Source organism: Dreissena polymorpha, chromosome 3, assembly GCF_020536995.1.
Source record: "Dreissena polymorpha isolate Duluth1 chromosome 3, UMN_Dpol_1.0, whole genome shotgun sequence".
NCBI lineage: Eukaryota > Metazoa > Mollusca > Bivalvia > Myida > Dreissenidae > Dreissena > Dreissena polymorpha.
The window spans coordinates 25,839,696-25,854,625 of NC_068357.1; the positions used below are offsets into that span (position 1 = coordinate 25,839,696).

General features: G+C 35.7%; 1 long non-coding RNA gene across 1 annotated transcript; it reads right to left on the reverse strand.

The window, feature by feature from the left end:
* Positions 1-5,227: 5,227 nt before the first annotated feature.
* On the reverse strand, positions 5,228-11,363 carry LOC127873356 (uncharacterized). The gene is made up of 7 exons (XR_008046113.1): positions 11,258-11,363; positions 8,302-8,351; positions 7,570-7,635; positions 7,230-7,293; positions 6,617-6,710; positions 6,224-6,268; positions 5,228-6,008 (listed from the first exon to the last, which is right to left on the reverse strand). It is a non-coding gene; the product is annotated as an uncharacterized LOC127873356 (long non-coding RNA).
* Positions 11,364-14,930: the final 3,567 nt, after the last annotated feature.

Consider the following 14,930-nt stretch of genomic DNA (forward strand, 5'->3'; position numbering starts at 1 on the left):
CATGAAACTTCATAGGTACATTGATCATGACTCACAGATGACCCCTATTGATTTTCAGGTCACTAGGTCAAAGGTCACAGTGACTTAACACAGTAAAATAGTTTCCGGATGATAACTCATGACAGCTTATGCCTAGGATCATGAAACTACATAGGTACATTGATCATGACTCGCAGATGACCCCTATTGATTTTCAGGTCACTAGGTCAAAGGTCATGGTCACAGTGACAAAAAAACGTATTCACACAATGGCTACCACTACAACTGACAGCCCATATGGTTGGCAATCATGTTTTACAATTAGCCCTTGTTTTAGAATATTGTTACGTACCTCTGCTTTGAGGTATACCGTATTAATGACTTGATTACTTATAGCTTTCAAATAGCTGTTAATATAGTGTTACGCTTGTTCCATCCGTTTTGAAATATGACACAAGTCCATAGTAAACGTTTAAACAATAATTTATTCATGCGAAGACAATAATCGCAATAAACTTAGTGCGAAGACAATAATCGCAATAAACTTCGTGCGAAGACAATAATCGCAATAAACCACCCGTTAGACAGCAACACAATGTAAGTGATTCCTAAACGCCAGCTTCCCGGTAATTACACTAGGGTAGTATTTACAAAGTTAATGGCGAGTGAGGTTACAATATACTAAATCTTTTTGGAGTGCAATGCTATACTCTCTAAAAACATGAACATCATTTATTTGAAGACACGGTTCTCTGTAGGGTCACTTGCCATGACTTTATTTTAGTATATTTCTGTGTGCATGTGGCAGGGAAAACATTGTTGTTTACTAGAAATTCACTCTTTTATCTGAAGATTGGAGACTACATAAGACTTTGACAGATGGCGGGAAACCCTCATGAACTGGATAGAAGCCGGTAAATAGATGGCCGTAAAACAGTGACTTTTGATTCGTGGCGAGTTCTTTCTTACATGTCGCGTGACCTATCTTTTTTATTGCTTAAATCAATTCGGCTTGGAATGCTCTTCGAGAAAAGGTATGGTTATGAGGGTCTCTATGCGCAAAAGTTTGACTTTATTTTTCGTTAAAGTTATTGCATTTACATTGAATTTGTGTAGGAAATCTTTTACTATATTGTAACCGTGACGCACAATCGGGAACGTCTCTTTTCCATTGTCTGAAATGTCTCTTTTCCATTGTCTGCAAAAAGGCAGTGAAACACCAAATTACGCAACATTTTTTTTATTCAGCAAAACAGTTCAACGCTAAATAGTTTGTGCACGATGTTCAAAAGATTTAAGTTACATTTAAAAGCGAATACGTATGTTCGTAATATGAACGGTACCGACGGACTAATACATTTAAAACAAAAAGTCTATTTTTTTAGTTCTTTCCTTCTAGAAGTCTAGCCACGGCGTGAGAAAATAATATTTAAAATTGCATTCGTTAGCACACCTCATCCTTTACCACTAAAGATTATTTTAAAATCGAATTATTGTTCTTGACTATAAATAGTCTATAGTCTTTACTAAAAGTCGAATATGGCCACAGTAAATAACACTGAAAATCGCACCATCTTTCATTTCTGAAAGTCGACTATGGCCAAAGTAAATGGCTCTTAAAATGAGACCATCGTTCATTACTGCAAGTCGAATATGGCCACAGTAAATGACTCTTAGAATAACACCATCGTTCATTACTCAAAGTCGACTATGGCCACAGTAAATGACTCTTAAAATTACACCATCGTTCATTACTGCAAGTCGACTATGGCCACAGTAAATGACTCTTAAAATGACACCCATCGTTAATTACTACAAATCGACTATGGCCACAGTAAATGACTCTTAAAATGACACCCATCGTTCATTACTACAAGTCGACTATGGCCACAGTAAATGACTCTTAAAATGACACCATCGTTCATTACTGAAAGTCGACTATGGCCACAGTAAATGACTCTTAAAATGACACCATCGTTCATTAATAAATGTCGACTATGGCCACAGCAAACGACTCTTAAAATGACACCATCGTTCATTACTGAAAGTCGACTATGGCCACAGTAAATGACACTTAAAATGACACCATCGATTATAACTGGAAGTCGACTATGGCCACAGTGTATGACTCTTAAAATAAGACCATCGTTCATTACTGCAAGTCGACTATGGCCACAGCAAATGACTCTTAAAATGACACCATCGTTCATTACTGCAAGTCGACTATGGCCACAGTAAATGACTCTTAAAATGACACCATCGTTCATTACTGCAAGTCGACTATGGCCACAGTAAATGACTATTAAAATAACACCATCGTTTATTTCTAAAGGTTGACTATGGCCACAGTAAATGACTCTTAAAATGACACCATCGTTCATTACTAATAGTCGACTATGGCCACGGTAAATGACTCTTATAATAACACCATCGTTCATTACTGAAAGTCGACTATGGTCACAGTAAATGACTCTTAAAGTAAGACCATCGTTCATTACTGCAAGTCGACTATGGCCAAAGTAAATGACTCTTAAAATGACACCATCGTTCATTACTTCAATTCGACTATGGCCACAGTAAATGACTCATAAAATGACACCACCGTTCATTACTGGCAGTCGACTATGGCCACAGTAAATGATTATTAAAATGTCACCACTGCTCATAACTGCAAGTCGACTATGGCCACAGTAAATGACTCTTAAAATGGCACCATCGTTCATTACTGCAAGTCGACTATGGCCACAGTAAATGACTCTTAAAATGACACCATCGTTCATTACTTCAATTCGACTATGGCCACAGTAAATGACTCTTAAAATGACACCACCGTTCATTACTGGCAGTCGACTGTGGCCACAGTAAATGACTCTTAAAATGTCACTACTGCTCATTACTGCAAGTCGACTATGGCCACAGTAAAAGACTCTTAAAATGACACCATCGTTCATTACTGCAAGTCGACTATGGCCACAGTAAATGACTCTTAAAATGACACCATCGATCATTACTGAAAGTTGACTATGGCCACATTATATGACACTTAAAATGACATCATTGTTCATTACTGGAAGTCGACTATGGCCACAGCAATGACTCTAAAAATAAGACCATCGTTCATTACTGCAAGTCGACTATGGCCCCAGTAAATGACTCTTAAAATGACACCATCGTCCATTACTGCAAGTCGACTATGGCCACAGTAAATGACTCTTAAAATGACACCATTGTTTAATACTATAAGTCGACTATGACCACAGTAAATGACTCTTAAAATAACACAATCGTTCATTACTAAATGTCGACTATGGCCACAGTAAATGACTCTTAAAATGACAACATCGTTCATTACTGCAAGTCGACTATGACCACAGTAAATGACTTTTAAAATAACACCATCGTTCATTACTAAAGGTCGACTATGGCCACAGTAAATGACTCTTAAAATGACACCATCGTTCAATACTAAATGTCGACTATGGCCACAGTAAATGACTCTTAAACTGGCACCCTTTTTCCATACTAAAAGTCGGCTATGGCCACAGTAAATGACTCTTAAAATGACACCATCGTTCATTACTGAAAGTCGACTATGGCCACAGTAAATGACTCTTAAAATGACACCATCATTTTTTTTACTGAAAGTCGACTATGGCCACAGTAAATGACTCTTAAAATGTCACCATCGTTCATTACTGCAAGTCGACTTTGACCACAGTAAATGACTCTTAAAATAACACCATCGTTCATTACTAAAGGTCGACTATGGCCACAGTTAATGACTCTTAAAACGACACCATCGTTCAATACTAAAAGTCGACTATGGCCACAGTATATGACTCTTAAAATAAGACCATCGTTCATTACTGCAAGTCGACTATGACCATAGTAAATGACTCTTAAAATAAGACCATCGTTCATTACTGCAAGTCGACTATGGCCACAGTAAATAACTCTTAAAATGAAACCACCGTTCATTACTTAAGTTCGACTATGGCCACAGTAAATGACTCTTATAATGACACCATCGTTCAAACTTAAAGTCGACTATGGCCACAGAAAATGACTCTTAAAATGACACCATCGTTCAATACTAAATGTCGACTATGGCCACAGTAAATGACTCTTAAAATAACACTATCGTTCATTACTGAAAGTCGACTTTGGCCACAGTAAATGACTCTTAAAATGACACCATCGTATTTTACTGAAAGTCGGCTATGGCCACAGTAAATGACTCTTAAAATGACACCATCATTCATTGCTGCAAGTCGACTATGACCACAGTAAATGACTCTTAAAATGACACCATCGTTCATTACTAAAAGTCGACTATGGCCACAGTAAATGAATCTTAAAATTACACCATCGTTCATTACTGCAAGTCGACTATGGCCACAGTAAATGACTCTTAAAATGACACCATCGTTCATTACTGAAAGTCGACTATGGCCACAGTAAATAACCCCAATTATCTATGCTTAAGCATAAATACGAAAATGTGAATGAGATTTTGTATAAAGACAAAGGCGCTCTTATGCCATTATAAGCATTAATACAAAATTGTGAACGAGTTTTAGGCAAACCACATAGGCGCTCTTATCCGCCATATAGCCATTAATACGGAAATATGAACGAGATTTAGTCAATATACCTAGGCGCTCTTTTCCCTTGATAAGCATTAATACGGAAATATGAACGACATTTTGTTAAAACAAATAGTCTCTTTTATCATCCATATAGGCAATAAATACGGAAATTAGAACGAGATTTAATGAAAAGACAAAGGCGCTCTTATCCCATTATAAGCATTTATTCAAAAGACTTAGTCGCTCTTATTCGCCATATAGCCATAACTACTGAAATATGAACGAGATTTAGTCAAAAGACATAGGCGCTCTTATCAACCATATAGCCATAAATATAATACAATGTAAGAGTACTATATTTTACACTTGTATGTATAATGAATATTCCTGATTCACGTATGAGTTTGAGCGCTCATTAACCTGTTTAACCTGCCCAGTAGTTAACATTGACCGTTCCAAAGCGGTGACACCGGCTTTATTGTACTCTTTTTGTATTTTGTTTCGTTTTGTGCCGTTCTGTTTTGGCAATTCATCACCTGCCATGAATAAAGGACCTCGTACGTATGTATAATACAGGGTAAGATCTTGGATCCCAAAAGGTACATGGTGCTGCTAGAAAGAAGCAGGGTGGCATTTCGGAACAGAAAATGACATATTCATATAATATCCAGGTATTTTATTAATCAAATACAAACATATTGTCATTAAGAAACAAATTATCTATGGAAAAACGTATGATTGCGTCACTATACACACGCACATACGTTTGCAAATGTTTTGCTAAGATTTGCAGTAGATTTACGCTTGTTGCAAGAAAGATATTTATTTTTGCATGCATTTATTATTGCATGTAGAATACGCATTTAATCCGAATGCACCAACTCTTGTAAGTAGACAAAATGACACCTCCCTTATGATGGCTTTTTACCCCTCTAAGACAGTGAAGGAATATTATTTTGGCGATGTCCGGAGGTGTTTATCAATAATTATTTATTAAATTTCATTAAACTTAATATGAATGTGTTCAATCATACTGCGGTGCACGCGTAATTAATTTATTGCCCCTTAATAGATTGAAATTCAGGAAGGTTGTACGTCCGGAGCTGTTTCACAGTACCTATTTCACGAAACTTAAAACAAATATACATCATCATTCGCCGATATTGTTTCTGTGTGGTTCTCCGTCCTTCCACTTTCAATGTCCGGAGCTGTGTGACAGTAACTATTGCATGAAAGTCTATAAAACTTAAATGTCATCATACTGCAGTGGTGCACACTTAAGTTCTGTCCGGATCGATAACTCAACAGTTAACAGTAAACCGGTGTCTGTAATGCAACGATCCCACTTTTGTCCTTACACATCTTCCGACCGTACGGTGTTGTCAGCCATGTTGAACTTTTCTGCAGGATGTTAGCGTCTTTGTGTTCACCAGGCTTTACCTTTGAAATAGATTGCAACAAAATCCAATCTGGTACGACATATTGACTAGGATTCTCACACAATTTTTGAGTACCATGAAAGTTGTGACATAAGCTACAAGAAAACATGCTTTTTAACATGAATATACATCTACTATCCAGAAAAATGTCTTAAATGAAACTTCATGAGCACCTACAATTTCATCTGTAAAATTTATGTTCCGTGTTTTACTTACGTCTATCCGCTAGGGCGCTTGACCAATATTCTTTTATGCTCGAGCCTGCATTAAAAAACCCAAAATATTTGTGAAAATGAACTAAAAACACATCAAGTTACATAACAAGTCAAACTTTTAAAGTGTCAAAGGCTACGAAGACACTTATAAGTAATTGTTTTATTTGGATGATACGATAAACTTTTACTAATCATAAATTGCCTGTGACTAGTAATTGTATTAATGGCTTGGTTATGCCAAAACACGTTACAGATATCTCTTTAAACCATTTTGTAAAACGTAAATCCGAATGAAATTTCTATGACATTTATACGAAAAGAAAAACCTATTATGACTGCTATATGTTTTTACAAAACTGATCATTGTAGTATTAATAATATGGACAATACATACGGTGAGTTGTTGCCAGGCTATATGCTGTGAAAAAACTTTTGGCCACCGTTCGTTGCAGAGCCTCTGTGGCCTCTTTATAACTACATCCAGTCGCCTGCAGTTTTATGATTTGAAACAAACGATTATGAGAATATTTAACAAATTTTACATACATGTACTTTGAAATATTTTCTGTACGAATATGTAGTTTACTTTGACACCAAAGAAGAAAATAATTTTTGTATGACATTCGAAACCAATATACTTTTTTCAATTAATTATATAACTTTAAATCTTTGCTTTTACTATTTATATTGTTCGGACTCGCCTTTAAAAACCGCGTAAAAAATAACACGGGATTCTATGTCTATTGACAGTCTAACAGGCATGTTATATGGAGATATTGTACATTTTAAGACTTTGTTCTTCCCATTAACATTTAAAATATTTACATTTAACGAATTAAATTTACACAAACACAGCGCAAGTTTATACTTTCGTGAATAAAATGTGGTTGTGCACAAAATGACCAAAATGTTACGCACTCTTATAAATAAAATCATGTTTTGAAAACGTATATATTATTGTAAGATAATACTTGTTACAAAAAATAATCAAAGACCATACTCTATACCTCGTGCATGATCACTGAACACGCTTCCTTGACGAGGACGGATTCTGTATACGATGAAACTAGTCTGTAATTTAATATAGAAATGGTATTGGTTTTAATTTTTATAAGTTTAAGTTTAGTTTTTAACAAATGTTGATGGCAGTCTCGATCGAGCACGACCTTAGATGTATATCTTTCCACATACTAATTTTTAACCTTTACAAAATCGGTCATATGCAAGATTATGTTTATTTTTCACTTTCTAAATCCATTGTAAACGGCCCAATGATTATGTTATGGCTGACTGGAATAGTTCATGAAAAAAATCAATACTCAATAAAAAAAATATAATACGAAATACCTTTTGTTTTTCTTGAAAGCTGATTTCAGCTTTTCGTTAGCTACGAGCTTTACCAAAGGGTGGTTCCTGTAAATGTCGTCATTATTGACAGTTTAAGTAAGCAATCAATTTCCCATGTTTTGTGAAATTTGTATGAAATCATAGAAAGGGAAAGTTTTACATTGTGTATGGTACCGTTTGTCAGGAAAAATTGTGAATAAGCGAATAACACATATTTTTTCTTTACAATCGAACCTCGACTTTTATCGTTAATTGATTCAAAATATTTCTGCTCTTATCCTAAATATAAAGTGGTTATATAAATAAGGGAACACAGATAGCTTTCAATATAATTGGTATTTTGAATGCCAAGCGCTTATGCAATATACAGTTGCCATTGCTAGGCATTGTACTGTACTAAGTGCCTGTTCGTAATGCAACTGGATCATTGCGATACTTTGGTCTTTACGAATTTCTCATATAGAGTTTATCTATTTCGTTCGGAGCTCATTGAATTCGAAGTAGCTCTTGACTTTGGGCAAGTAACAGACGCATCAAGACCAATTCCACAACACCGTCACACATAGGTTTCGGTGGCAAGACCGAGTTCGAATACTACGCCGTTTACAAAGCTTTTCTGCTGTTAAAGTCAGTTTTTGTAAGCATGAACGCACATTTTGAATAAGCTTAGTATATCAGTGCATTGAATTTAATTGCAGAAAAGCTACCTTATTTATGACAATTACAACTTACCCGTTTTCTGAAAAGGTATCTTGGATGTTTTTCTCCACGACAGTCAGTGCCTGAATTACATGAGGAAAAAACTGATAAAAATGAACCAAATGATTATAGCATGTACACTGTTTCAAGAGTATGACAATACGTTAATGAAATTGTGCATTAATATTTGAATATGATGATCAATAGGCATGCAACGGAGAGTAATGTATGAATTAATACCTCTAACGCGAAAACGCAAAATCCATATCCGATGGAACTTTTTGGTGCCGCGTCTACGTTTGAAATACATTTGCAATGGTTAAGCAACCACAAAACGTCACTGAAATATATATAAAAAAGATCGGAATGAAATGGCGATAGAACTTCGACCAAATTCCTATGAACTTATGTGATCCAATGAAGAGTAAAATATATATGACTTTCTTTTACAATATTGTAACCACTAGAACATGTAGAAATCCTATGATACCATTGCTCACTTTAAGAGTCATTTACTGTGGCCATAGTCGACTTTCAGTAATGAACGATGGTTTTACTGTGGCCATAGTCGACTTGCAGTAATGAACGATGGTGTCATTTTAAGAGTCATTTACTGTGACCATAGTCAAACTGCAGTAATGAACAGTGGTGACATTTAAAGAGTCATTTACTGTGGCCATAGTCGACTTCCAGTAATGAACGGTGGTGTCATTTTAAGAGTCACTAACTGTGGCCATAGTCGACTAGCAGTAATGAACGATGGTGTTATTTTAAGAATCATTTACTGTGGCCATAGTCGACTTGCAGCAATGAACAGTGGTGACATTTTAAGAGTCATTTACTGTGGCCATAGTCGACTTGCAGTAATGTACGATGGTGTCGTTTTTAGAGTCATTTACTGTGGCCATAGTTGACTTGCAGTAATGAACAGTGGTGCCCTTTTAAGAGTCATTTACTGTGGCCATAGTCGACTTTCAGTAATGAACGATGGTTTTACTGTGGCCATAGTCGACTTGCAGTAATGAACGATGGTGTCATTTTAAGAGTCATTTACTGTGGCCATAGTCGACTTGCAGTAATGTACGATGGTGTCATTTTAAGAGTCATTTACTGTGGCCATAGTCAATTTTTTGTAATGAACGATGGTGTTATTTTAAGAGTCATTTACTGTGGCCATAGTCGAATCGCAGTAATAACGATGGTGTCATTTTAAGAGTCATTTACTGTGGCCATAGTCGACTTTTAGTAATGAACGATGGTGTCATTTTAAGAGTCTTTTACTGCGGCCATAGTTGACTAGCAGTAATGAACGATGGTGTCATTTTAAGAATCATTTACTGTGGCCGTAGTCGACTTGCAGAAATGAACAGTGGTGTCATTTTAAGAGTCATTAACTGTGGCCATAGTCGAATTGCAGTAATGAACGATGGTGTAATTTTAAGAGTAATTTACTGTGGCCATAGTCGACTTTCAGTAATGAACGATGGTGTCATTTTAAGAGTCATTTACTGTGGCAATAGTCGACTTTTAGTAATGAACGATGTTGTCATTTTAAAAGGCATTTACTGTGGCCATAGTCGACTAGCAGTAATGAACGATGGTGTCATTTTAAGAGTCATTTACTGTGGCCATAGTCGACTTGCAGTAATGAACAGTGGTGACATTTTAAGAGTCATTTACTGTGGCCATAGTCTACTGGCAGTAATGAACAGTGGTGACATTTTAAGAGTCATTTACTGTGGCCATAGTCGACTTTTAGTAATGAACGATGGTGTTATTTTAAGAGTCATTTACTGTGGCCATAGTCGAACTGCAGTTATGAACAGTGGTGACATTTTAAGAGTCATTTACTGTGGCCATAGTCGACTTCCAGTAATGAACGGTGGTGTCATTTTAAGAGTCATTAACTGTGGCCATAGTCGACTAGCAGTAATGAACGATGGTGTTATTTTAAGAGTCATTTACTGTGGCCATAGTCGAATTGCAGTAATGAACGATGGTGTCATTTTAAGAGTCATTTACTGTGGCCATAGTCGACTTTTAGTAATGAACGATGGTGTCATTTTAAGAGTCTTTTACTGCGGCCATAGTTGACTAGCAGTAATGAACGATGGTGTCATTTTAAGAATCATTTACTGTGGCCATAGTCGACTTGCAGTAATGAACAGTGGTGACATTTTAAGAGTCATTTACTGTGGCCATAGTCAACTTACAGTAATGAACAATTGTGTAATTTTAAGATTCATTTACTGTGGCCATAGTCGACTTGTAGTATTGGACATATGTGTCATTTAAAGAGTCATTTACTGTGGCCATAGTCGACTTGCAGTACTGAAAAATGGTGTCTTTTTAAGAGTCATTTACTGTGGCCATAGTCGACTTGAAGTAATGAACGATGGGGACATTTTAAGAGCCATTTGCTGTGGCCATAGTCGACTTTCAGTAATGAACGATGGTGTCATTTTAAGAGTGATTCACTGTGGCCATAGTCTACTTGCAGTAATGAACAATTGTGTCATTTTAAGAATCATTTGCTGTGGTCATAGTCGACTTTCATTAATGAACAGTGGTGACATTTTAAGTTTCATTTACTGTAGCTATATTTGACTTGCAGTAACAAAAAATTGTTTCATTTTTAGTGTCATTTACTGTGGCCATAGTCGACTTGAAGAAATGAGCAATGTTGTCATTTTAATAGTTATTTACTGTGGCCATAGTCGACTTGCAGTAGCGCTCATCACATGCACGCGCACTATCAAGTTGCCTGATTATATATTTATTATCGATGTACATTAAACTTATAAACCATACGTGTAGTACACCATACACATCCATATTTGACCATTGCAGATAGAAGACTAGTACCAGTACATATAATTTCATTCGTATTTAAGAATGCAATTTATGTTACTATTTACTTTTTATCTTTTAGTCCTCCGACGTCTTTTTAAAACTAAATGTTCTATAACCGGTCTTTCTCTTCACTAACCGGTCTTTCTCGTCTATGGCCATACAACTATTTTCCATAGCCGAAACAGCCTATCGAAACAGCCAATGGAATCAGGAACATGGAAAAGAGTGTTTCCCGTCATTTTAAGAGTCATTTACTGTGGCCATAGTCATCTTACAGTAATGAACAATGGTGTAATTTTAAGATCCATTTACTGTGGCCATAGTCGACTTGTAGTATTAGACGTAGGTGTCATTTAAAGAGTCATTTACTGTGGCCATAGTCGACTTGAAGTAATGAAAAATGGTGTCTTTTTAAGAGTCATTTACCGTGGCCTTAGTCGACTTGAAGTAATGAACGATGGGGACATTTTAAGAGCCATTTGCTGTGGCCATAGTCGACTTTCAGTAATGAACGATGGTGTCATTTTAAGAGTGATTAACTGTGGCCATAGTCTACTTGCAGTAATGAACGATGGTGTCATTTTAAGAGTGATTAACTGTGGCCATAGTCTACTTGCAGTAATGAACAATTGTGTCATTTTAAGAGTCATTTGCTGTGGTCATAGTCGACTTTCATTAATGAACAGTTGTGACATTTTTAGAGTAATTTACTGTAGCTATATTTGACTTGCAGTAACGAAAAATTGTTTCATTTTCAGAGTCATTCACTGTGGCCATAGTCGACTTGAAGAAATGAGCAATGTTGTCATTTTAATAGTTATTTACTGTGGCCTTAGTCGACTTGCAGTAGCGCTCATCACATGCACGCGCACTATCATGTTGCCTGATTATATATTTATTATCGATGTACATTAAACTTATAAACCATACGTGTAGTTTATTTATTTATTAAGTAGATCTACACCATACACATCCATATTTGACCATTGCAGATAGAAGACTAGTACCAGTACATATAATTTCATTCGTATTTAAGAATGAAATTTATGTTATTACTATTTACTTTTTATCTTTTAGTCCTCCGACGTCTTTCTAAAACTAAATGTTTTATAACCGGTCTTTCTCTTCCATAACCGGTCTTTCTCGTGTATGGCCATACAACTATTTTCCATAGCCGAAACAGCCAATCGAAACAGGGGACGAAACAGCCAATGGAATCAGGAAAATGGAAAAGAGTGTTTCCCCGCACAATCAGTCAGTTCTGCGTTCTGGCAGTATTTATGTGTAAATAATACAAAAAAAGTGTTAAAATGCTTCCAAAATCAGTGTTACTTAATGTAAACAATCTTCAATTTACTGGATTATTACTATAAAATATGTGATAACGACTAAAAGGTATTGTCACGAGCCGAGCGGTAGCTGTGATTTTACTTCAATTTCTTTAACTTTTCCAAACTTGAAGCTTTTGTTCAAGTTTTACATAGAACTAAAATGGACTCTGATAAACAGTAAACTAAGAATAACATTTTGCCTATTCAGTTGTTTTAAAATTGTCAAAGAAAAATATAAACTCAAGATTTATAACCTTTCTAAATTTTATTCCTTCATAACGAATAAATAAATAACAACTTTCAATATATATATTTCTTAACAGACAGATTAATTCTCAGACATTTACATTACAATACAGCAATATACATGTGTCATGTTAAGTATTTGCACTCTCTATTTTATAATGTCCTAAAAAGATGAAAAATGCAGTTTAAATTATTTATAAAATTCAGTCTTAATTTTTAATAGCTAAGTCTTATTGAAAACTATATTTTAAATGCTTATATAAGAAAAATAAAATAGGTCTCACACCTAGGAAAACAAAGTTCAGAGTCCTCGAATGAGAATTTTCAGTGCCTTTTATACTCTCCAAAAGCGCACACATAACGTTGTGCAATAATAACGTAAAAGCGCACATATGAATTGTGCACAAAAAGCGCACAAACAACGAGCAGTAAAGCGCGCAAGAGCGCACAATAAAATTTGAGCGTTCTTGACACGGTAAATGTCACTCATATTAAAATGATATTTCTGACGATATTACAATGAAGCAGTAGTCAAATACATATCAATTAAATCAATAAATCATTTATAAAGATGACTATTACCTTTTTAAACAATTTTTAAGAAGGAATATGAGTATTTAACAAAAGATATTGTATGACGAAACTGTCAAAATACTGTAGTCAGTGTAAACTACCCAGAAGGCACTTATGTCAGCATCAGGAAATCAACTTCCTGTTTATGCAAAAATGGCTGCCACATTAACAGACGCTTAAACAATGAGACTTTTAAAAAGGATATTACAAATAATAAAGAAGCGCAAAAGGTAGGCATCGGCTGTTATCAGCTCTAACTTCCACACAGAATCCAATAAAAGCATTAAATAACAGTGACATAGTCATTTAGATGCAAAACATAAACGGTAAAAATGAACAATGTACATGAACATAAACACATGTTTTCATAAACAATCTAGGGCATGACATTACCCCTCCTTCAATTTTAAAGGTCCTCCTTTAAATAATTAAGTAATTAAAAATTTGTACTTTAACTCTCTAACAGTTACAATATCAGTAAAACTGTAATATATAAAAAAAAATAAACACTTTGTACAGTGTGATTTAGAGCATTTTTTAAGGTACAACACTTTGTACAGTGTTATGTTTCACTGCTTAAAGCACAAGAACTACCATACAACAAAATGCTGTAAAAACAATCACAACAAATTTCAATCCTATGTACAATAATAAATTATTTGAGATCAGAGAAAGTCAATATAAATAATGTGATGCCTAGACTTCCAATTTGTACAAGTAAACACAATGTAAATAATTTAACTGACTGTTCAGCAATATTTTTACATACAACAAAAAAATTACTCTCAAGAAAATCTTGAATACCATATTTCAACTTGAATACCAAAGTTAATTAGTCAACATGTATTCACTTGCAAACATTTATACTTAAATAATTATTAAACCTTCTAAACAAAATGACTAGATAATTTAAAGCACTAAATGATACAATCCTGAATATGCAAAGCTTTAAAAGATGTTATTCAAGGTTTATTGTAAGTGAAATGACAATGTTTCAATGTTTCAGACAACTAATACATACGACGATGCACGAACCTTCTGTCGCGGTGGTTTTCCTTGTCATGTCTGTCCCTCGAGTCGTGATTTCTGGGGCGCAAAGGAGAACGGTCACGGTGCTGGTTGTATCGGACGGTAGATGTTTCAGTTGCAGAATGGTCAAGACGGTGATGGGTGTTGCTGTGGCTGTAATCCGGATGATGATATGTGGGTGGGGGACACTCAGCTGCTGGTTGTGTGGGTTGGTTTTGACTCCTCAGGATGTCAGTGAGGTCTGCCATGCTCTTTGTGAAGTCACAATTGAAGCGATACTGCTTGTTGATTTCTGTGTGTATATTTTTCAAGTTGTTATTGATGTCTGCCAACACAGCCATTAGTTCATTGTGTCTTTTAACAGAAGAGTTGGATGAGACTGATGATGAAGATGATGAAGAGCCAGATGAAGAGCTGGAGTCAGATGTTGTTTCAGGGGCAAGAGCACGACATTCTTCGATGGTTGGCAGAGTGGTCAAAGGATCTTCTTGGTCGATTATGGCTTGAGGGGCTTCTGTTTATGGGGTGTGAGATGGTGGGAGGCTGGTCAGGGTTAGTTGATTTGGTGCTGGCGTTGGGGAGTTTGTTGATGTTCCGATGACATTGATCAGTTGTTGCAGGGGGCCTATG